The sequence below is a fragment of the Hyperolius riggenbachi genome, chromosome 8 (assembly GCF_040937935.1).
Source record: "Hyperolius riggenbachi isolate aHypRig1 chromosome 8, aHypRig1.pri, whole genome shotgun sequence".
NCBI lineage: Eukaryota > Metazoa > Chordata > Amphibia > Anura > Hyperoliidae > Hyperolius > Hyperolius riggenbachi.
In genome coordinates this window covers 121,020,321-121,043,890 of record NC_090653.1, presented here as the reverse complement: position 1 = coordinate 121,043,890, position 23,570 = coordinate 121,020,321, and the positions used below count along the sequence as shown (strand labels likewise).

The 23,570-nt window shown below is 40.1% G+C and overlaps 1 long non-coding RNA gene across 1 annotated transcript in view; it reads left to right on the top strand.

Annotated features, from left to right (window-relative positions):
- LOC137528303 (uncharacterized) overlaps window positions 1-20,620 on the top strand; it is a 42,910-nt gene extending 22,290 nt beyond the window's left edge. Inside the window, exons 3-4 of the long non-coding RNA XR_011023355.1 lie at window positions 17,396-17,624; window positions 20,546-20,620. This is a non-coding gene — a long non-coding RNA (uncharacterized lncRNA). The remainder of the gene's footprint in view (window positions 1-17,395; window positions 17,625-20,545) is intronic.
- Window positions 20,621-23,570: the final 2,950 nt, after the last annotated feature.

The window sequence follows — 23,570 nt, the reverse complement described above, 5'->3', positions numbered from 1 at the left end:
CAGAAATCTGATAGCGATTCTAAAGCTATTTTTATATGCTATTTATTTATTTATTGTATTTATAAAGCACCAACAAATTACGCAGTGCTGAACATTCGTTTAGGTTACGGTCAATATTTAGGGGTGACATACAGCAAAATGACAATGCATGAATACAAGAAAGACCAGATCAGGCAGCACAGTAGGAGTACAAGGTAATGCTTAGTCAGTCACTGGAGGGGAGCATGGAGATTAGGCAAGTTAGGTTCACTCAGATGCATAGCATAGGTTCACAGTAATGGAGGTGCATGATCAGGTAGGACACAAAAGGAGGAGGACCCTGCCCACAGGCTTACAATCTAGGGGGAGAGGTAAGGACACGATATGCTAGACTGAACTCGGCAAAGGCAGTCATTTGGGATTATTGTGCCTGAGAAGGCTGTGTATGGATGTTGCCCAAGGTTGCTTAAAGTGAACCTAAAGTCCCCCCAAAAAAACGAGATGAACTCACCTGGGGCTTCCCTCAGCCCCCAGCAGACGATCGGTGCCCTCGCAGCTCCGCTCCGATGCCTCTGGACCCGCCGGCGAGCACTTCCGGTTTGGCCGTCACCGGCCGACAGGCATGGGAACGCGAGTGATTGTTCGCGTTCCCAGCCTGTATATCGCCCCCTATGCTGCTATTGCGACCTCCTGGCCGCAATAGCAGCATAGGGGGCGATATACAGGCTGGGAACGCGAACAATCACTCGCGTTCCCATGCCTGTCGGCCGGTGACGGCCAAACCGGAAGTGCTCGCCGGCGGGTCCAGAGGCATCGGAGCGGAGCTGCGAGGGCACCGATCGTCTGCTGGGGGCTGAGGGAAGCCCCAGGTGAGTTCATCTCGTTTTTTTGGGGGGACTTTAGGTTCACTTTAAAGATCCGGCTTAACAGATCCTTAAGTGATAGCAATGACCAAGCACATTGCTCCCCACCTTACTCCACCTGCCGGAAGCCACTCCACTGTGCCCACACCATTGTCTCTCATCTCCTTCTCATAGCAAGAAAATGTGTCACTCAGCTGCAGCTAAGACTCCCACCCAAATGATTGAGTTCCAATACCTATAGGCAACAGTTGTTGCCCATGTGTATATAGCTTAATGCTACCTACAGACATAAAAGAACCATTTACAACTGGACCCTGACGTTGGTAATCACTCCCAGTCTGTGGAAAAGGTTATGAGGCTAACACTTTTCAGAAAAAAATCTGATTGTGTTGGATTTCACCAACCTACCACTACTTTAGTGTCCTGCGTTAGCCCAATGTCACTTAAGAAATAAGCCATTGCTAAAGTGCTTTTTCTCAGTGATTTTCTCCTATAAATGATTTTAGAGGGTAACGATCAGCTAGAAATCTTTCTACTGATACCAGTTTGAAGTTGGATGATCCCTTGGCAGTTATCACTCCCTACAGAGAAAGTGTTGCAGCTGCAAATTGCTGGAAGTCTGTCATTGAATAGTATGTGTTTTGTGACTTTGGTGCCATGAAAGGTACCCTGCTCATTCCTCCACTGCCCCTCCACAGAGCTGTACATTCATTTCTTACATCAGAATGGGCAAAACACAAAAAGAGATGTCTGAGAAATCACAGTGTAGAGTTCTGGAAATATTTGATGAAGCTGCTCCTAACAGGGGCATAAAAACAGAGGAGCAGCCCTTGCAACTGCAGGGGAACCCAAAGCTGCCCTGGGGCCCCAACTACTACTTCACTCCCTCCAGTATAGGGTCCCATCCTTCAGAGCAGGAGTTTTTGTGACTACACTTGTTATGGGTGTGGAGTTTATGATTTCCACACTTTTTTAGTGACCCTTGCAATATGGTCCCGACTCCCCAGGCTGGGAGGGTCACCAGTAGTAGGCAAGGGAAAGGGTGTAAACATGGATGGGGGGGCATCAAAGCTTTTCTGTGGGCCACCATGATTTGTAGTTATGCCTCAGGCTCCTAACCAGATGTTTTGAAAATGATTTATATAACATCAGCATATCAGGGAGATTTTTTTAGGGATAAAAACCAAATTTGTCACTACACAAAACTAGAACATGGAATATAAGTTGCGAGCTATTCCTCGTGGTGACCGGTGGAAATACTTTATGGAGGAGCGCTCTCTCCTGTTTCTTATGTGTTTTTAAGTGGTTTTAATGGAGTTTACCGAGCTGATTGACACATTAACTCTTTTGTACCAATATAGTTTTTCATATGCACATGTAGGACTTCCTGGCTTTGTATATTTTTGTACAAAACTAGAACAGCATTTGTGTTGCTGCTAGGTTGTAGAAACCAATTCCACTGGTTAAGATAAAAAAAAACAGTGCATCCCTTCAACAGTATAGGAAAAGTATATGTTAAGAGGAAAATAAATCACATATACCTTTCCTGGATCTTGATATCTGAGGTCACATGACCTTTGCTGGCGTTATTTTAAATGACACCCCCTTCATAGTCTGTAATTGAATGAATGGGTACCCGGAGTAGTTTCACCAGCTTGAGCTGCAGTCCCTGCCAGTGGGGAGGGCAATACAGCCCAGAGCCAATTATGTGGCCATAAAGATTAATGGGAGCCAAGCAAGGTATATGAGTTTTTGAAACGATATACTGTAAGTACCTTGCCTACATTATTGTGGAGGATGGGCTAAAGGGTGGCTTTGGCCTTTACACATCTTCATATTAGTGTAAAATTGGGATGGTCAATGAGGTGCAAATAATTTCGAGTTGATGCAAAGTTATGCAATTTTTGTATGTCAATTTATGCAGCTTGAAAATGAACCAATCAAATCCTACTGAGGTGAAATTTGATTGGTTCATTTTCAAGCTGGATACATTTGAATAACAATTTGCATCACCTCAAATTTGTTTGCATCTCATTGACCATCACTAGTGTAAAGTACCACAGTTATTTGGGATTGTAGACTGGGTTGCTGAGAACCTCAGCAATCCCGTAAACCGTTTAAAAGTTTGCAATCCTCTTGTGCAGGTGTGTGCACCCAACAGAAATTGCTGGATGACTATTTTATTCCTCTTGTTACAACCTACTAGGGCAGTTTATAACAGATCCACTATTCTTTATGCTTAGATAATGTAAATGTATGCACTTAAAGATAGACCAATTAAAAGTAGTAGATCATGCATCCGATTGTTCCATTTTCAAGCTGCTTTAATTAGCATAAAATGACCATAACCTTTCCATCAACTCTGAATTATTTGCATCTTATTGACCACTCCCATTGCCAAGATTGCATTTTGAGCTCACTGTGAATTTTGTAATTTTTTATCTGGCAACAGATTCAAATGGTAATCTAATTTTTAACCATATGAAATTTCCATAAAACTTGTGCAGCACCAGTTGAAATTTAAATTTAAATAAAGCTTGACAATTCACAAAACAGTCATGCACATTTATTGTTTGGTTTTATTTTGGTTAGTAGTATACTCAGTATACACAGCCAACCCTCCATAATGTGCCGAGATGGAAATGCAGTTTAAGCACCACGGATGCCACTTTTAGCATCACGGTCTATAAAATGGTATCAAACCACATTGCAAACTTTCCTCAATATAACTAAATAAGAGTGACAGCCTGGGAGGCAGAAAATCAAATTAGCTCCACATTTTCCATCTCATTGTTTCCAGGAAAATAACAATTCTGTAATGAACATACTTCTTGCAAGCTGTGCAAAACAGGTCTCTCATCCAAAAACTCACACACCAGTTGCAAAATTCAAACAGGAACTATGGGACATCTGCTCTGGCAAAGCTATCACATACAATCTTTTTGACACATATTGGTAATAGTCTTAACTTACTTTTTTTTTTTTGTAGAAACATTAGTTTGTCCGCGCCTGAAATCTGGCATGCAGAAACTGACAGATGCTTCTGTCTTTACCTTGTCCTTAACGCACAGTTTTTTATTAAACCAGCACATCTACTAGAATCGCTTCTGTGTTCTGGAACTAAGACAAAATGCCATCTGTCTTTAAGTGATTATCCAACCTAACGCTGCAATAAAAAAAAAAAGAAAAGAAAAAACAGACATACACACACAAAGAGCTATAATGAAATATGAAATGATCAGGTGTCCAATGGACGTATTAGACTATTTTTTACTATAATTTCCTTATGCTTTTTACATCAAAATGCTAACAGGTCATAAGGTGAGTTTTTGGGATATATAAAATCCCAAAGTACCCAGATCAGTTTTGGAGCTGCACTTAGATTTTCTGTTATGGCCAAAGTGGAATTGAAAATACTGCCAAATTATCAAATTTAGCATTGCCTTTTTAAACAAAAGGAATTGGCAGGTAATCACTTCTAATTTGTGTCCACAAAGAAAGCGTATAATGTATTATTTCAGGACAGTGCTAAGTTAAAGAGACACTGAAGCGAAAAAAAATTATGATATTATGATTTGTATGTGTAGCACAGCTAATAAATAAAACATTAAGATCAGATACATCAGTGTAATTGTTTCCAGTACAGGAAGAGTTAAGAAACTCCAGTTGTTATCTCTATGCAAAAAAGCCATTAATCCCTACGACTTTCAAAGTAAGTCGTGGAGAGGGCTGTCTTCTGACTTTTATTATCTCAACTGTAAGTGAACAGTTTTCTTTTTCTCTGCCAGAGGAGAGGTCATTAGTTCACAGACTGCTCTGAAAGAATCATTTTGAATTCAGAGTGTTGTGTAATCTGCACATATTAGAGAATGATGCAATGTTAGAAAACACACTATATACCTGAAAATAAAAATATGAGAATATTTTCTTTGCTGCTAATCTTCTAGTAATTATTCATAGTACACAACCAATTCATTATATCATATTTTTTTTCGCTTCAGTGTCTCTTTAAATAAAAAAAAATCAGGATGTAGTACAAAATACATAAAAAGGCTCTTTGAAAATAAATAAGTCAGACTTCATCCCCCATTGAATTATGTATATGAGAATCACATGAAAAAACAAAATGTGGTTTTAAAGAGACACTAAGGCTGGTTTCACAGTGGGACGTTAAAGTCCCACGTTACAGCAGCCAGTAATGCAGCCAAACTCACAGCACTGTAAAATCAATGTGCTTGTTCACAGTGCACACGTTGCATTACATAGTAACGCAGCACGTTTAAACAAAGTGCTGCATGCTGTACGTTATACTGGGCTAAGCCACGTTAGACTGTTTGCACATGCTCAGTAATGTTGAAGGAGGAGGTCTCCCCTCCTCCTCCTCAGCCAGCCACATGGCTAAATAGTATTCACTGCACTGTGGAGAATCGTGGTGGGACTGTAGTGTTGTCCGGATCATGAACGAATCGTTCATTTGATCCGGATCTTTTTTGTGAGTCGAATCATCCGGATCATCACAATGAACGATTTGGTTCACAATGGATGTCTGTCTGGAAGAAACAGGAACATACAGGATGTACAGTGCAGGGAAAGTCCTGTCCTGCTAATCATTTCACCCAGTCTGCTTCCCTAGTAAAATGATTCAAATGATTTGGTTCAAAGATCCATATCTTTTCAATGATCCGAATCAAATGATCCGAACCCTTAAAAAGATCCGGTCTTCCTATCACTAACCTGAAGCGGCTGCTTTGAGAGGCGCATAACGCAGCTCAATCTGACATCCAACTTCAACACCACCATGCGTTGCGTTAGGGGCACATTATGCGGCCATAACGTCCCCTAAAACGCATCGTCTTGGTGGGAAAGTAGCCTAAAGTGAATCACAATATAAATACTAAGAGTTTTGTATTATTCACATATATTTGAGAGTTACCAAGCAGCTCGGGGTGACCCAAACCACTAGGAAAGTATAAGGGGCTAAAAGGTACTTGCAATAAATCAGCTTTAAGTGATATATATTTATGTAATATATCTGTATTATAATACAGTATATATATATATATATATATATATATATATATATATATATATATATATATATATATATATATATATACAGTATATATATATATATACATATATATTTGTGTGTATATATATATATATATATATATATATAATGTATATATTTATTTTGAAAACTTAGATGACAGTTGAGTTGGGCTTGCACTTGTGTACTCCACCTGCCTTATTTTATATGTGTCAGCAGTTATATTTATATTTTAACGTGGATATTAAATATGTTTGAACAATTCAAAAGTGCCATCTATCTTGGGTAATTTTTCCCATAATCATATATACAGTATGTGTTGTGTTTGGTATTTTAACACATGATGGATTTTGAAATTGTTATACTAATTGTCAATATTGATTTATAAATGAATATCCGTAATCATTTCCAAATTGATCATGGCAAGCCGTTGTAATAATTGCATATACTGTGCCTAATAAAGCAGTCCTTTGAATGGGGAAGCATGCATCACGCTGCCTTATCTGTCAATCAAGCCATGATATTTTCATAAGTATCCCAGTCTTGCATGGTTAAAACACTTCATATTTACAATATGACTTACTTTGTTGCCTACCTAAAACCTCATTTGTTTTTGATTGTGGTTCTCTTTCAGTTGGAAATAATTACCAGTATTCCAGGCATGCATACAGAACTAATGATTTACAAACTGCAAGTGAGCCATAAAACAGTATTTGGGCCATTTCCACTAACAATCGCAAAAGGAAAACACAAACTCAAGAAATTGCTATTCTTTATCAATTTTATTGTGCAATTGCGATTTAGCATTTATCTATTAAAATTAAGCACAATCGCTCCAAAAATTTAGCAATTTACAGAAAATTGAATCACAGTAGTAGAAAATACTTTTCACGATTCCTATGTTAAAGTAGCAACCCTAGCGATTACAAAATAGCTAGTGTTTTGCGATTTGAAGCAAATCACTCTCAGTGGAAAAGGGCTCTTTTTGGATTTTTACTCAGCCAGTTAGAAAGGACTTGTTTTATGTGTGTGCACTAGAAGAGATGACTTGCAATGGCCCTCTGTTTTAAGAAAGACATCTTGTCATAGGCAGGTAATTATGCAAAATTCAGTGCCAACTACAAGATACCTAGGGCCTGGTTCACATTAGCGTTCCCTGTCCGTATCCGCCTGATCGGATCCGGACCGTATACTGTGCAAACGGAACGTACGTTCCGCATAGCAATGCAGAGTCTATGCGGACGTTCACAAGCGTACGTTCCGTACAGAACGGAGCCGGATCGGATCCAGACTCCGGACACTTTTCCAACATGCGCTATTTTTCGGGTCCGGATCATCCGGCCCACGCAGCCGGACCAGAGCTTGACTGCACCATCCGGAAATGGAAACCTATGGGGACCGGAAAGCGCAGAACACACAGGATACAAACACCTGACGTTCTACCCCACTTCCTATGTGTATTCTAGCGGCCATTACGGATGGGGACACATGGGCAGCAGTGAAGCAGCAGTGACTAACGTGCTGGAGCTGTTTGGCAGTATGTTGGAGGAGGAGGTGAGGCCTAAACAGCGGAGGACCTGATTCTACAGGTGCACCAGGTGCACCTTCTGCTGACCCCAACAATTTTATTAGTAATTTCGCTGTTTTTACCACACGGATCCGGATGGCAGCCTGATACATTCCTGATGCAAACGGACCGGATCCGGATCGGATCCAGATCGTAACCGTACGGTTCCGATCCGGATCAGGTGCTGATCCGATCCGGATCCGGTCTGTTTGCATGCCAAAACGCAAGTGTGAATGGGGCCTTATACTAATTTCACTCATTACAATGCACATCAAGTTCTGACTTAATAAATATAAATACATAATTATAGGAACCATTAACCTTTTCCAGACCGACGTAGCTGGAATCTACGTCCTGCTGATGGCTGTGCGGCTCTGACAGGACATAGATTCTAATTATTCACTGCCGCGCATTCACTCCTTCCTCGCCATTTTGGCTGCTGTTTCATCACTGCACCTGCCTGCTCTGCTGTTACAGTGACATCCAGGTCAGGAATCAATTTCATTGGCTCCCGACCTTGTGATTACTGTGAACCAATCACAGTAATCCCAGGACACAATAGGGAAAGGTTGGCACTGGTCCTTAAGAGGCAACTTGCAAAACTTCAGCAGTAAAAATTGAAAAAAACTAAAAGTAACATTTGTTTATACTGTTCTTAATATAACCACCTGGGAGTATGGGATAGTTCCTGATGGTTGTGAATATGACCTCCGAGATTCTGGAATGAGAGAGACCAGGAGCAGTATGGTTAGATGAAGTAGATGATAAATACAGTAGTAAAATATACTCATAAGGGTGACTTGCACTCCTGCAACCACCGACAAAGCCTACAGGAAATTAAATGTTCCTGTTCAGTATCCCAGATCCGCTAGGCAGGTGCTGGTTGGTAGCTCTCCTTAGGTATTTGGACACGTAGTGTACAAGGTACTGACCCTTTTTCTTTTTTTTTTGTGGGTGCCCCCACTCGCAACTGCTGCTGACTTTTTATTGAACTAAGGAAGCAGGCCAGTACCTGTGAAACCCGTTGTCTTTGTTGTGCATCATTAACTATATTTCTACCTGTGTGATTTGTTCATTGATGGAGGTAAGATATAATTACTTCCTTAATATATGATTTTAAGTTAAGATAAATTCTGGGTGCCTCCTACATGTCTTTTTAGCTATACCCACCTGGGGCTTCTTCCAGCCCTTTGTAGTATGGCAGGTCCCTCTGTGTTCATTCAGCCCCTTCCATCCTGCTGCTGTCAGCCCTGGTACAGTCTGAAACTTGACTCAGTTATGGACTATTGCACATGCGTGGTCCTGGCCATGTACCTCCATGATTGTGCTTCTGTGTCTGGAAGCATTCTGCGCCTGTGCTGTTACAAGCTTTAACTAACTGTGCAGGTGCGGAATGCTCCCGGCACTGGGAATGCAATCAAGAAGGAGCATGGCCCGGAATAGCGCATGTGTAGTAGCCCCTGGGTCGCAGACTTTCATTTGGCTGAAGCAGCACATTGATTTGGATCAGGGGGATGCTAAGAGAGCTGACAAACTACAGGGGGCTGGAAGAAACCCCAGGTAAGTAAAAAAAACTCTTGTCCCCCCGTCTCAGGTTTACTTCAATAAAAAAAACAAAAAAAATACAGGTAAACACAATAAACACATAAGTACAACACACATGCTAAAAACGTAATACACACTCTTTCATTTACAAAATATGTGTAGTAAAAACAGCTAGTAGGCATAGTGGTAATTATTACGGAACATAAATGTCTTTGCCATTTAGAATGTAAGGTCAGTGGAAGATCCCAGTTGGAATGTGCTGTGTTCTCTTTATAGCTGATATTTAGCCATTTTGGCATAGGTGACTATGAGCAGCTGGAGTGAAAACACGATAATGAAGTTGTAGATGTGTACCTTTGGCCACTTACAATAACATCTGTCTCAATTATACATCTGTGAGTAATAATGAGCTTTGTGCTTAATTACAGTATGACGTGCCCTTAAAAAACATGACTCTCACGGTGCTTGGAACCAATATGAAAAATAAATTCTATCTTTAGGATGCAGTTCTGCTGCAACAGACATTATGCTTGGAGTGAAATGAAATGTGCAGTGTGTGTATGAAGTGTTGTGAGCTACCTGTGGAGATTGTAATAAGCATAACAGATATAAGGCTGTAGTCCCACTTGTCTTCTTGCCCTGGGGTGATCGCTCTACTAGAGTGTGAGACTGCTAACACATGGCTTTCCAAAGCTAACCTGTGTAGCAGAACTGTGTTACTGCAACCTCATATATTTCATGACTTATTAGAGCAATTCACTTTCATGTTGTTGCACTGTGAGTAATTTGTATACAGGTTTGAGGCGCTCCCCCAGTGAGACAACGTGCAAAGGTTGCAGACTCCTTGCTCACCTGGAGGGAGATCAATCCGTTCCAATCTGTAGATGCAACAAGCACAGAAGGAATGAATCTTTAAATTAGGCTTATTCCATAGAAAGTTTCCAGGTTAAAAAGTAGAACACTCAAGTTGCAGGCAGTAATTAAAGCTTCTTCCATAGCCAAAGCCAGAAATCATAACATTAGTGGTTTAGCATAAAAACATATTCCGCCGAAAGTTACAATGGACTAATGTGCGTCTATTGCCAAACTAAAAAGTACAATTTATGGCTTGACAAAGGAGATATCATATGTGGTCTAGATCTAGAAGATCTGGCCAGGGGCTTCTAAAAGTTGGCTGTCACGAGGTGGTACAAAAAGTGCAACCCTTGCATGGGTTAAACGGAAATATAGTGAGGTTTGCTGAACGGATAGTAAATTATTAGTTATAGCTCGAATTTCAAACACTTGAACAAATGTGTGTGATGAATTGAACAATTTCTTCAAAACTTCAGATCACCTGAAAAATTGGATTGGAATGGTCGAATCAAATAGAAAAAAATAGTAGTGTTTGTGGCCATCTTTAAGTTCACACAAGTGTGTTCAGCACCAAGGATAATGCCATCTCCTATGCTGTCACCATCCTTGGAACATCACATGGAGCATCCGTTTATAGGCATGTCCCTTGCATTGGACAAGACATAACGGCATTGTTATTTTGAGATGTCCAACTTCTTTATGATTGGCTGTGAGTTTGTGTTTTGTTACTGCAACGTACAGTACAGACACCGGATGGAATGGCATGTCAACATGTCTCTGAATTTATTATGTATGTAACATTAGATCCATCTAAATGTCCACTGGTCCATTGTATGAACACAACAAATGAGCCACAAAATTAGTATCATCGCCTAGGATATGTCACACAATGGATATGCAAAAAAAGAAAAAGCCATCCATATGGCAACCTCAAAGTCAAGTATCACAAATAATCTCTCTCAAAAATAGCAATGTATAAATCTTTATTGAACAGGGAAGTGTCCCATAAAAAACAATTAAAAATAACAGTTAGCAGGGCAAAGAGGCACAAATAATGTAATAAATATAGTATAAATCACATAATAATGCTAGGGCACGTAGGGTAGCACAATACAATATAAATCAAGATGGCTATATATGTGGGAATAGGCAAAAAAAGACAAACACCAGTATGGGTATAAAGAGTATACAGATGTATACAAAGACTGTAAGCAAGCCCTTTCGTACCGCAAAAAAAAGCACAAAAGTCCCCCGAGGTAGAAGGTGAACAGTAGTTTACCACAGACGTCCCAAGTTAGCCGTTGGGTTTGCTTGCAGTCATTGGCCTCAATTCACGGAGCTTTATCAAACACTTTATCAAACGTTTGATAATTTACCTCATGGGTAAAATCTAATTTTGAATTCACTAAGGTGTTATATATTTGTCGAATGTTTTACCGATAAAACGTTCAATAAATCTATAACACCTTAGTGAATTCAAAATTAGATTTTACCCTTGAGGTAAATTATCAAACGTTTGATAAAGTGCTTGATAAAGCTCCGTGAATTGAGGCCTTTGTGTACATCTGTATACTCTTTATACCCATGCTTTGTCTTATTTTGCCTATTCCCGCATATATAGACTTCTTGATTTATTTTGTATTGCGCTACCCTACGTGCCCCAGCATTATTATACTATATTATTTTTATACTATATTTATTACATTATTCTACTATATTTATTACATTATTTGTGCCTCTGTGCCCTGCTGACTGTTATTTTTAATTGTTTTTATGGTAAATGGCCCTGTTCAATAAAGATTTATACATTGTTATTTCTGAGAGAGATTATTTGTGATACTTGACTTTGAGGTTGCCATATGGACGGCTTTTTCTTTTTTTGCATATCCATTGGTCCATTGTAATCTGTTCTGTGAAACAGACAGATTTCTTGTCTAGTGTGAACCTGCCCTTAGAGGCTCTGAGAACTCTATAAATGTTTGGTTTTCTTTCATGCACTAGATTTACAATGTGTGGTCAGCTTAGATACAGCAGTGCTGAGTAGTAATCCCAGTTCATGGCCAGTAGACTGTGAATATAAGATAACACAATACATAACCAGCGGTGAAATCCAAAAGTCGGTACACATGGTAGATGCATGTCACCCATTGGGGTTCGGGACCTGGGGCCCATTGAAGAGCTGAGGTTGTATAGATGCCTCATTAGCCTGTAGGCTAGCAACATTTTCTGTTGCTCTGTGAGGGGGGATGGAGGGCCAATGGAGTGGTGTGGGAGTGACATCTTGAGAAATGAGTGGAGAAAACAATGCCCTTGTTTGGCCTAATGGATCAATCAGGAGGTTGGGACTTTCTGTACATTTTGTTCTTTGTACACTGACGACTTTCATTTAGTGTCGGTACAGGACTTAAAGTGGTATGAAACTCAGCATTTCCTCATTGTTCTAAAATATTATTTACAGCATAAAATCTACTACCACAAAAAAAATTGTAGCAGAACAGCATTCAAACAGTTAAACACAGCACTCTGTTCTTCAGTGGAAAGCTCCTTGCTCCAGTGGAAAGCTCCTTGCTTCAGTGGGCAGCTTCTGGCCGCATCCGAAGAAATGATATTATTTTTTGTTTACATTTCTTTGTCAGATACATTTAGTAAACATAAAAAAGTGCTAAAACTGAGCTCCCTCTGCTTTTAGTATTTGTGCAGCTGAGAAGTGATCACTAGATATATTTTAATACATAAATACAGCAGACATAAAATAAAATGCAATAGAAGCTTTCAGAGCAGATAAACTGTACTTTGGGAACTTGTAATTTGTAAACAGACAATATTACTTGTGCACAAAAGTAAAGTCTGTTTGATAACTGTATGGGTGATAACAAGTAGAAAACACTTTTTTTGAATATTATGTCAGAGTTTTATCCCACGTTAAGTAAAATAAAAGGCCTAAGGTAAAGTAGGCAAGGTGAGGTTAGTTGAGCCCTTGAACCTGCCTAAGGGTTAATAAAGTCTTCCATCACATTATAACACCAATGAAGAGGCCAGAGAAGAGGACGGGGTGATGTCACGTTTAATCTTTACAGGAAAAGGTTGTATTCTGCATATTAATTCAACAGCCTACTGTATATATCTAGAACTACAGATTGTTTGACTGGCAGTTTTCACTAATGGTGGCATCTGATTGTGTATTTTTTTTTCATCATATGCTCAGTTTTTCTGCCAAGATTTGTTACAGGTTCATGTTATGATAATCATAAGAAACATGAAAGATGCTTTTCTCAGCTGCTGGGCTCCAGTCTGGATAATTATTGAAAGTCTTCTTGACTCCTGCATGCCGTCACGCATAAAAAATTCTAATGTATTCCAATAGTACTTTACAGTAAATATAGAATTCTAGGGATTCCATTACAAACTCCAGTAGTTCCCACTGAGCATCAGTTCATGATTAATGGATCATCAGTGCAACCTGTGCCATATAACCAGGGCCACGCATTTACACATACATCATCATTAGGCCATATACAGAGTTTCCATATTTAATATGTGAATGTATATTTAGCACGGGTTGCGTATGAGACTCAGTGGACGCTTGCTTTCATAGAGCATGATGTGCTGCAAAATGCTAAAGTTGAAAACAAAGTTGATTATTTTAAAACAATCTTTTTCTTGAAGATAAACACAGATGATAAATGAAATTGCCTTAGATGGTAATAGCTAGGGAACTGTCACTGAGTCAGCTCTGATCCTTCTCTCTAATGTTAAAACCTGGGGGCGGATAAACAAATAAAAACTTGAAATGGAATGTATAGTGTATTCCGCATTTAATCAGTCAATTATGAAATATTATACAATAAAGGACAACCGTACACTGGAACATAAGGAAACCCTTACCAGCTTAATTACCGGTATTTGATTTGCTTAAGGTGGCCACACGCCATACAATTTTTTTTACATTTCTTTCCAATTCAAGATTAACAATTTCAATTTTCAATTTTTTTTCTGATTGATTGAAACATTTGAAAAATCTTACCAATGTACCACCCCAATTATGAGAAAAAAATGATTGAAAACTCTGAAAAAAAGTCTTAATTCTCTACAGTAGGCAATTGTCAATCTATCACACACAATACAATATTGCAAAAAAAATTATCAGAAGATGGAGAAAAAAAAATGGGAATTGCGATCTTAAAAGCACACTTAAGTCAGGAATAAAAAAATCAGTTTTACTTGCCTGGGGCTTCTACCAGCCCCCTTCAGCCGACCCATGCCCTCACAGACACTCACGGAGCCTCCGGTCCCCCGCCGCCAGCTAGTTTTGTTTTTGCTGACAGGCCCTGACAGGGAGTCTGTGGGCTTTCAGTGCATGCACAGGCCTGGCCACGTGTATCCTTTTTCATGTTCCCGTCCTCAATAGCATCCTGCACAGGACGCTATTGCAGACAGGAATGCGATGAAAAATACTTGTGACCAGGCCTGTCGGGCTTGTCAGCGAAAACAAAATTAGCTGGTGGCAAGCAACCGGAGGCTCCATGAGTGACTGCGAGGGCACGGGACAGCTGGAGGGGGCTGGTACAAGCCCCTGTAAAGCTAAACTGATTTTTTATTCCTGGCTTAAGTGTCCCTTTAACCACTTAAGACCGAAGGGTTGTTTATTTTTTGCGTCTGAGCAACGTTCACCTCCCATTTATTTGCCAATAACTTTATCACTACTCATCACAATGAATTGGTCTATATCTTGTTTTTTCTGACACCAATTAGGCTTTCTTTGGGTGATACATTTTGCTAAGAATTATTTTATTCTAAATCAATTTTAACAGGAATATTAAGAAATAAATGGAAAAAAAAATAATTATTTCTTAGTTTTTGTCCATTATAGTTTGAAATTAATACATGCTACCGTAATTAAAACTCATGTATTTTATTTGCCCATTTGTCCCGCTTACTACACCATTTAAATTATGTCCCTATCAGAATGTACGATGCCAATATTTTATTTGGAAATAAAGGTGCATTTTTTCAATTTGCGTCTTTCACTATTTACAAGCCCATAATTTAAAAAATGATATTAATATACTCCTTTGACATGCTTATTTAAAAACTTCAGACCCTTAGGTAACTATTTATTTGTTTGTTTTTATAATTGTAATTTGTTTTTTGTTTTTTTATTAAAAATTTGATTTGGGTAATTTGTGGTATGGGCGGTAAACAGCTAATTTTAAATGTAAAATAATGCATTTGTTTAATAAAAAATAGATGTGGGTGTAGTTTTACTATTTGGCCACAAGATGGCCACAGTCAAAAAGTCTTGGAAGCGTACAATCAGCTTTCCAGGATGCATTAGGAGGACAGGAAACTTTTTGTGAATCAGAAAAACAGAAGCCTCAGTTAAGAGGCTGTAGTTTTTTCTGAGGAGGGGGTGGGGGGGGGGCCTTCGATCAATGAATGGGGTCTATAATCCCACTGGCGGGAGCACGCGCAGCACAACTGGACGAGAATGTTCATCCAGTTGGGCTTAAGTGATTAATTTACACTCAAAAAAGGTTTGATTTTTCTGCAGAAATTATAATTTTTATCGAATTGAGGCAAAATCGGATCATTTTATTGTATAGTGTGTGGCCACAGAGATAGCAAGTGACATTGTACACTAGGGGGACTAGACTGCTTTGGTTCTGGAAGCACATTGGTGAGAAAGGCTACTGACATTTACACAGGACTCTAGGGGTAGATGGATAACTGCACTTTTGTTTGTAGAGTAGTTCACACCTTCTCTGCTGGCAGGGAGATGTTCCATTATGCTCTGGCCTATTCAAAGAACTTCTGTCCTGACAATCACTTGTTGTAGATTGGGTGACTGTCAATATTCCAGAAGGGAAGGTTTAGGGAATATCTCTCTCACTCTCTCAATCTTTGTAAGTAAAATAATCATTTAGGCAGGGAACACACTTGACTGTTTTTGTGCGCATTTTCTGAACAGAAAAACTGAGAACTCATGTTAATCAATGGGCTAGTTCACACTTAATGCATTTTTCACTCGCAGAAAAAAAAACCTGACATACTGCAAGATAATTCTGCACATTTCTTCAGTTTTCTCTAACAGTTAAATTAGCTGCTTTCAAAAAACACACGTGTATTTCTTCCCACAAATACACATGGTGTGCAGAAAACACACCCAGAAAAAGACGTGCAGGAAACTAAAAGACAAGTGTGCCCCCACCTTAAAGCCCCAGTTCAGGCAATGTTCTTTGTATATACGCATTGAAAATAAAAAATGGTTTGGGTGAAGATTGTTTTTTTTTTGTTTCAATAATTCTTCTTAAAATTAAAAAATTTAACATGAAAAAAAATCAAAAGTGTTACCAACCAGTAATAACAACCACTGCAGATGCATATGGGGAAAATGAACCTGTCCCCGTTCAGGTTAAGAAGTCACTCTCCATAGGAATAGGGAAAAAGAGCAGTTTCCACCCATCCACCAAGGTGGATCACAATTTTTAGAAGAATACATAGGTAACAAAATAGAATAAAATAATAACTGTAATTACCCCCATTTTTAAACGGTTATTAATTATTTCATTCTATTTTGGCGTTTCTGTATTCCGCTCAAAGTTAGTGAACAAGCTCTACAGACAGCTTTATTATAAATTATATAAGCCACTGTTTTCAGCCTGCTCTGATCCTTGAGGCTTACATTGGGAATAATTAACAAGTTTACCAAATTAATGGGAGAAAAAAAATTGGGGAGGTAGGGCTTGTGGTTATCAGTGAGGAGGGAGGGATGTTGGAGAGTGACTTATCAATGTAATTCCAGTCAATCTTAAAGGATACCCGAGGTGACATGTGACATGATGAGATAGACATGTACGTACAGTGCTTAGCACACAAATAACTATGCTGTGTTTCTTTTTTTCTTTCTCTGCCTGAAAGAGTTAAATATCAGGTATGTAAGTGGCTGACTCAGTCCTGACAGGAAGCGACCCTCACTAATAAGAAATTCCAACTATAAAACACTTTCCTAGCAGAAAATGGCTTCTAAGAGCAGGAAAAAGATAAAAAGGGTCAATTGTTCATAGGATTTAGCTCTGGCATACTTCATTGAATGTGTCATTAAGCAAAAAAAATTAAAACATAAAAAAGTAGATTTAAACATAAAATAAGATTATGGAATATCTTAAAAAGTCATTTTTAGGTCAAGGAAGATGGATACAATTGTTTATTTCATCAGTTTATTTTCACCTCGGGTGATCTTTAAGTTGAGTATTACCCTGAGAGAAGAGAGTCATTCTTCTTTTAATGCATGATTCAATTTGCAAATTATAATTGGTCATGTTTGGTCAGTTTTTTTTTTCAGTTGAATAAAGTTAGGTATATAGTCAGATTACCATTTTGATAGGATCAATTGCCTTGTTGCACGTAACTGTCTGCATTTCTCAATTATTTTCTAGCAACATGATAATCAAAGGTAATGCAATTCCTCTTTGATGAATCTGACATATCACTGCTTTCACTGTAGAAATGTAGGTGCCCTTTTCTTCCTTTTGATAGGTTGGTGTGACTCAGGGGCTGAGTGTGAAGCAACACCTCCCAACAACCAATGGAAATACTATCAGTCAATAGGAGGAGATGTAGCAGAGATTGCAGCCAGGTCTGCCCACTCCCTTCCCATGGCATGGATAGTCTTACTACCAGGAACCAGTGTTTCAGAATCCAGGAGGAGTCTGCAAGCTGTTTACTGTATGTAGAGGACACAAAGGGAGAAGAGAGTGCTCCAATGGTGCGTTAAACTTCTTTTTAATTTTCAAAACACGCAATAAGAGTTGCATTTACAATGTCCGTGCAAGTAAAGCACGTGTAGGAGGCCGCAAGCGAGTCCTCTCTAGCTCCTGAGCCTGGCCAGGGCTAACAGGGGCCGTCTGCGATCATGGAACGATCTGATGGGATACCCGGCGGCGGCTGAGTCTCATCACGGCGAGCCGTCTGACATCACTATGTGTTTTGGCACCACACCTTCTTTGGGTCACTTCCCCTATTAGTGATCTTAGCACACACAGCTTGCCGGTGTGTTTGCATGGTACATATGTAGGTACTAGCAGCTCCTGTAGCAAGGAGGACGGTAAGGATATGTGCTCCTATTCCTTAGATAGGTTTTGATGTGCTGAATGCATGCATGTTCATGCTATGCACGTTACAGGGTCAGAGTTAGGACACATACGACACTGGGCTATCTCTACGTGGTGTATGTGACTATGCAAGGGACTTTATTCTTGTAACGAAGATCCCAGCTTTTAACTTAGCTGTAGGGACAGCATTGATTGCTGCATGATTTTTGTAAATGGATTCGCATGAGGATTTGCATGAGTGTGCGGAAGTTAATTTTGACTTTGCTGTTTTGTTTGCCACACCCCTTCCAGCACCTCCCTATTACATCTGCAAGTGTTTAAATGTCCTAGTGTGACGTGAGGAGCCTGGATTTTGTGTTTTTTTGATCCTTGTGGCTAGGATTTCATCTAGTGCTCTCCTTCTTCCCCTATTAGGGATCTTAGCACACACAGCTTGCTGGTGTGTTCGCATGGTACATATGTAGGTACTAGCAGCTCCCTTGCAGGATTAGTTAGATGCACTATCTTTCCCAGGGATGATGGTAAGGATATGTGCTCCTATTCCTTAGATAGGTTTTGATGCACTGAATGTGTGCATGTTCGTGCTATGCATGTTACAGGGCCAGAGTTAGGACACATACGACACTGGTATACCTCTATGCAGTATATGTGACTACGCAAGAGACTTTATTCTTGTAACAAAAATACCAGCTTTTAACTTAGCTGTAGGGACAGCATTGATTGCTGCATGATTTTTGTGAATGGATTCACATGAGGATTTGCATGAGTGTGCAGGAGTTCATTTGACTTAGTTGTCTATCTCAAGCCTGAAAACATCACCTACCTGGCCTCCTCATTACATTGAGGCGGGGTCGCACTTGTTGGAATTGGAGTTGTTTTTTCATTTGCGAAAAATGCAAGTAATGCTTTCCTTTGGAGCTGCTGCATTTTCAGGAGCCATCTGCAATTCCGTATAGCATTTTTTTTTAAATACCACCTGCTCTACTTTTCCACACAACGCAAATGACCCCTGATTGAGATTCACTGACTACTGTAAAAAAAAAATAAAAAAAAAATGCATGCATTGTCTTTGGCTCCGGAAGACACAAGTGTGATGTGATCCCTCCCTCAGGAACCTGGGTGTGTAGTGATCCCTCCCTCAGGAACCTGGGTGTGTAGAGCAATATTAAACAGATACATACCGACGCAGTATGAATCTACGTCCAGCAGGTGGTGCTGCCGCTCTGATTGGACATAGATTAAACGTCCTGGTAAACAATTCATTAGCGCTTCATCCCGCCACTATCGTGAGCACCCGAGAGGGGACATTAAGCTGTCATATGACAGCTGGCATCGCCACTCAGTGATCAGGAGCCATTGTGATTGGCTGCTGATCACATGATCACTACGTTGCTGGCGGATCGTAGTGATGATCACTACAGAGCAACTGCAGTAGCCGGGGAAGAAGAGGATCCACTCACCTTCCTGGCATACCCCTGACAATCGTCGCTCCCCTCTGCTCTGGCTGGCATCTCTGCTCGCTCTGACTCTAATGTCGGGTCCTGGCTTGATGACGTCATCAAGCCGTGACCTGGAACAGAGAGTCAATGCGAGCAGGGATGCCGGCCAGAGTGGAGGGGACTAGAGCTGCTCATCGCAGGACCCAGGGAGGTGAGTAAAGGCTGCTGGCTGTACTGGGGACACATGGCTACACTAGGGGCACAAAAGCCTAGCTATTTAAACTGGGGATCCGGCTGCCTGACCCCCCCAAACGCGACTCCTCCACAGCAGGTAAAATGCCCTGGTCCTTAAAGTGGACTAAAAATCTACTAAGCAGAACTGAAAAGGCTTGGTGTTTCTTTAACAGTTTCACAGCATCAGAGCTTTGTTTTTCTTACCAAAGCATCATTTTTAGCTGCATTTTTAGCTAAGCTCCACCCATCAAAGAAAACTGCCCGGGCTTTTTTTCCCTGATGCTGTGCAAAGCATGATGGGATTTCCTATGTTGTTATTCATGTTGCCTAGCAACTGGGAGGGGTGATCAGCACACAGGACAGTTGGAACTGTAACTCATGCTCCCTGTCACCTCCTTTTAACCAAAAAGATGGCTGCTCTCATGAAATCAAACATTTGTCTGTTCTTTTAAAACAGGGTGGGTAAGAGATTATATTACCTATCTATTTTAATTAACATAACTAATGTAACTTAATGACAGTAAGTTTGTTTAGACTGAAGTTCCACTTTAAGGGGGGTTAGGCTGCCGGTCCCCAAGAGGTTAAACAGCCAATGCTCTTGTTGTTTAAATTTCTCTGTGTTCTTTGTTTTATCACACAATCATGCACTCTCAGAAGCTTAGAAAAAATATGCTTTACTGTGTATTATAGCTAAGTCAGTTCTGTGAATTCTTACATTTACATTTCTATTTTTATATTACTGTATTGTTGTCTTTTCATTCTACTAAGAGTGGAATTAAAACAAATGCATTATTCACATAACATTTACAGCATATTCTCGCAAATATTTGTTTGACCTTAGCATAGTTTAGTATATAATAAATATGCTGTAAAATATATGAAGTTTTTTTTTTAAATTACAGATGGATGGATCTATCTAATAAGACAAACAAAAAATCCCTGGATTATCATTTTACTACTAATGGACCCTGGCTTTATCAAAATGTATCTCTACTTCTTTCGATCATAATAAGCTTTGTAAAGCACTAAACTGACAGTTTTTGTAATGCACTTGAAATAAAGTTGCAAGATAGTGTAAATTTTTATTATAATGTTCACATTTTAGAGAGGCTGCTTTCTTTTAAATGAGTTTTCCACCTGTCAGAACACATTGTTATGCTCAGCTGTCAGGGGTAGTCTGGTTGATCTCCATGGTAACAGTGCCTGCTGCAAATGAGAAGTAGGACCTTCTTCATTTTAAAATAGTGTATTAGGAAAACTAGCCATTTGTGCTTTGCATGAGACAGACTGAGCCGGAGACACATTGCACTGCTATAACCCCCTTGTGAATTACATTTCATTCACTTACGCTCGCATCTGTATTCCTTCTTCTGGTTTTTAACAATTTTTTAAGAAAATCAGCCACAAATAGGTACTTTTGATGATCTGAAATTACTATTAATTTGCACTTACCACTTTCTAACATTAGGTGTAATGGATTGCTGAAAAGCACGGCACCAAGCAGGTAAAAAGGGCACCAGAGGAGCCCTGATAAAACCGATATGCAGCTATAAACGGTAAAATTAGCGGCTATAAACAGTAATTGAGGTTTATAGCTGCTATATACCATTTTAGTGAGTTATAGCCACTATTTGGCTGCTTATTGCTGCTACTTACCAATTAAGGTTTAAAGTCAATAGGCACTGTTTTTAAAAAATGAAGCAGATACTTACCTAAGGAGAGGGAAGGCTCTGGGTCCTACAGAGCCTTCCCTCTCCTCTCTCGGTCTCCATTCCAACACTGGCTCCCCGGTAGCAGTATCTATTCAACCAATTTGGTCAAATACTGCTTGAATCTCCCACCGCAGGGGACTTCACAAGATGTGCTGATCCATACTGCGAGAGCGTCCTCTCTCGCAAACTTGCGTGTTCACAGTATGGAGCCACCTGTCTTTGGGAGGACTCGGTTCCCAAAGACTACCGAAGTCCCCTGCGGCGGGGGATTCAAACTGGGGAGCTTCCGGTGCAACGAGGACCCCCGGGAGAAGGAAGGCTCTATAGGACCCAGAACCTTCCCTCTCCTTAGGTAAGTGTCTGCTTCATTTTTTTTATACAGCGATTCCCATTGACTTTAAGGTTAGGCACCGGCATAGCAGGCAACTGTCTCTTTTTCTGCAGGACAGTCCTCTTTGGGAACAAAATCCCTCTGTTCCTTTTTCTTCCCCATTTGCCCCTCTTTCAGGACTTGTGTACAGTTCTATGTGAATATCTGTATTTTTCTACTGAAAAAAAATTGTTTAATATAATGTAAATTAATTGAAATTCATGTCTTATTTTTAAATGATAGGAAGTGCAGCATGGCTTGAGAAAGGAGATGTCCTCCGAAACATCGCTGGTTATGCTGTACCAAAACCAATAAAAGAGCTTACCTGGATGGTGCCGGCTTTCTGATTGTACTTTATTTTTAAATGATAAAATGATAAACTAATGATGATAGAGGCCACCAGTATGGTCTGAATTTTAAAACCTTATATTTTGCTTTTTAATTCATTCTAGTGTCAGTGACTATGGGTGTGGTGGGGGTGTGATTGGGGTATGTCTTAAAGTGTCCCTGCTTCTTATCTTAAAAAGATGGGAAATATACACTGGGGGTGTAAGGCTTGGTGGTGTATTCTCCACAGTCAGCATGCAACGCATGAGCTGGCGTGGAGGAGGTACACACACTAGCACCAGGAAACAGGCTATCCCTAGTATAGTGGAGGGGAGGACTGACTCCAATAGGAGATTGTGGCGCACAGAGCCAGTGCAGATCTGACAGCCACAAACAATGCTTTCGTTATAACGTCTCAGCGCAAAGTAGCGCTGAGCGCATAAACCAGAACTGAGGAGATCAGGACAGGTAGACAGAATGAACGCTTGCTAGCTAGCGGCACTTAGCGACAGCAAGCGTCCAAAACCAGACAGACTGGAATGAGGCAGCCAATGCGCTGCGGCGATGGCGTGCCTCACAAAGACAGGACAGGATAGTCAGAAAATAGCAGGATTAAGATAGATGAACGTAACACAGATAAATATACAATAAGTATGTTTTCCTAGCGTATTACAATTACAGCTATCAATGAAACTATTTGTAACTTCTGACTAACATATGTATATATCGGCAATGAACCGATATATGACATAAGCAGGAACGCTGACTAGGACTGGAGTAATACAGGGGACAGGACTCAGAAGGATTCGCTATCTCTTCGCAGAGATGAACGCAATCCACAAACGGTAACAGAACAGGATTTAGAAGGATTCGTTATCTCTTCGCAGAGATGAACGCAATCCACAACCAGTAACAGAACAGGATTCAGAAGGATTCGTTATCTCTTCGCAGAGATGAACGCAATCCACAAACAGAACCAGGAGCAGGGTAACTACCTCAGCACGGGTGGTCACGGTACGCGCAACCTACCAAAACGTGCTGGAAAGCTGACTAACTGCACACAGGATATAAACAGTTCGTGTACGTATACATCAGCGACACTGATGTATTAACGTAACACAAATACAAGGAAAATAATAAACGTGCTGGTATGCATATATATTGGCAATGAACCAATATATGATGCAAAGACCAGCAAAGTATCTTTATAACAAGAAACACGATCGGGGGCTAAAGCGACAGCAATGCAGGCTTAAGCTGAAGCTATGAAAACCCAAGGAAACCCTGCAGGAAGCAGATCTTTATACTGAGGTCATCCAATGGGAGCAGACATGCAGATTCCCACACAGGTGAATGATAATCAGTCACAAGCTGACAGCAGGGAAAGACAGACAAATCTATGCAGCTTGCATGGAAATAGATCAGAACTGCCTGAGCTGCAGCACTACTACTTCCAGTAATAGCTGCTGCAGCAGCGATCATTACAGGGGGTTAAAGAGAACCTGTACTGAGTAAAAA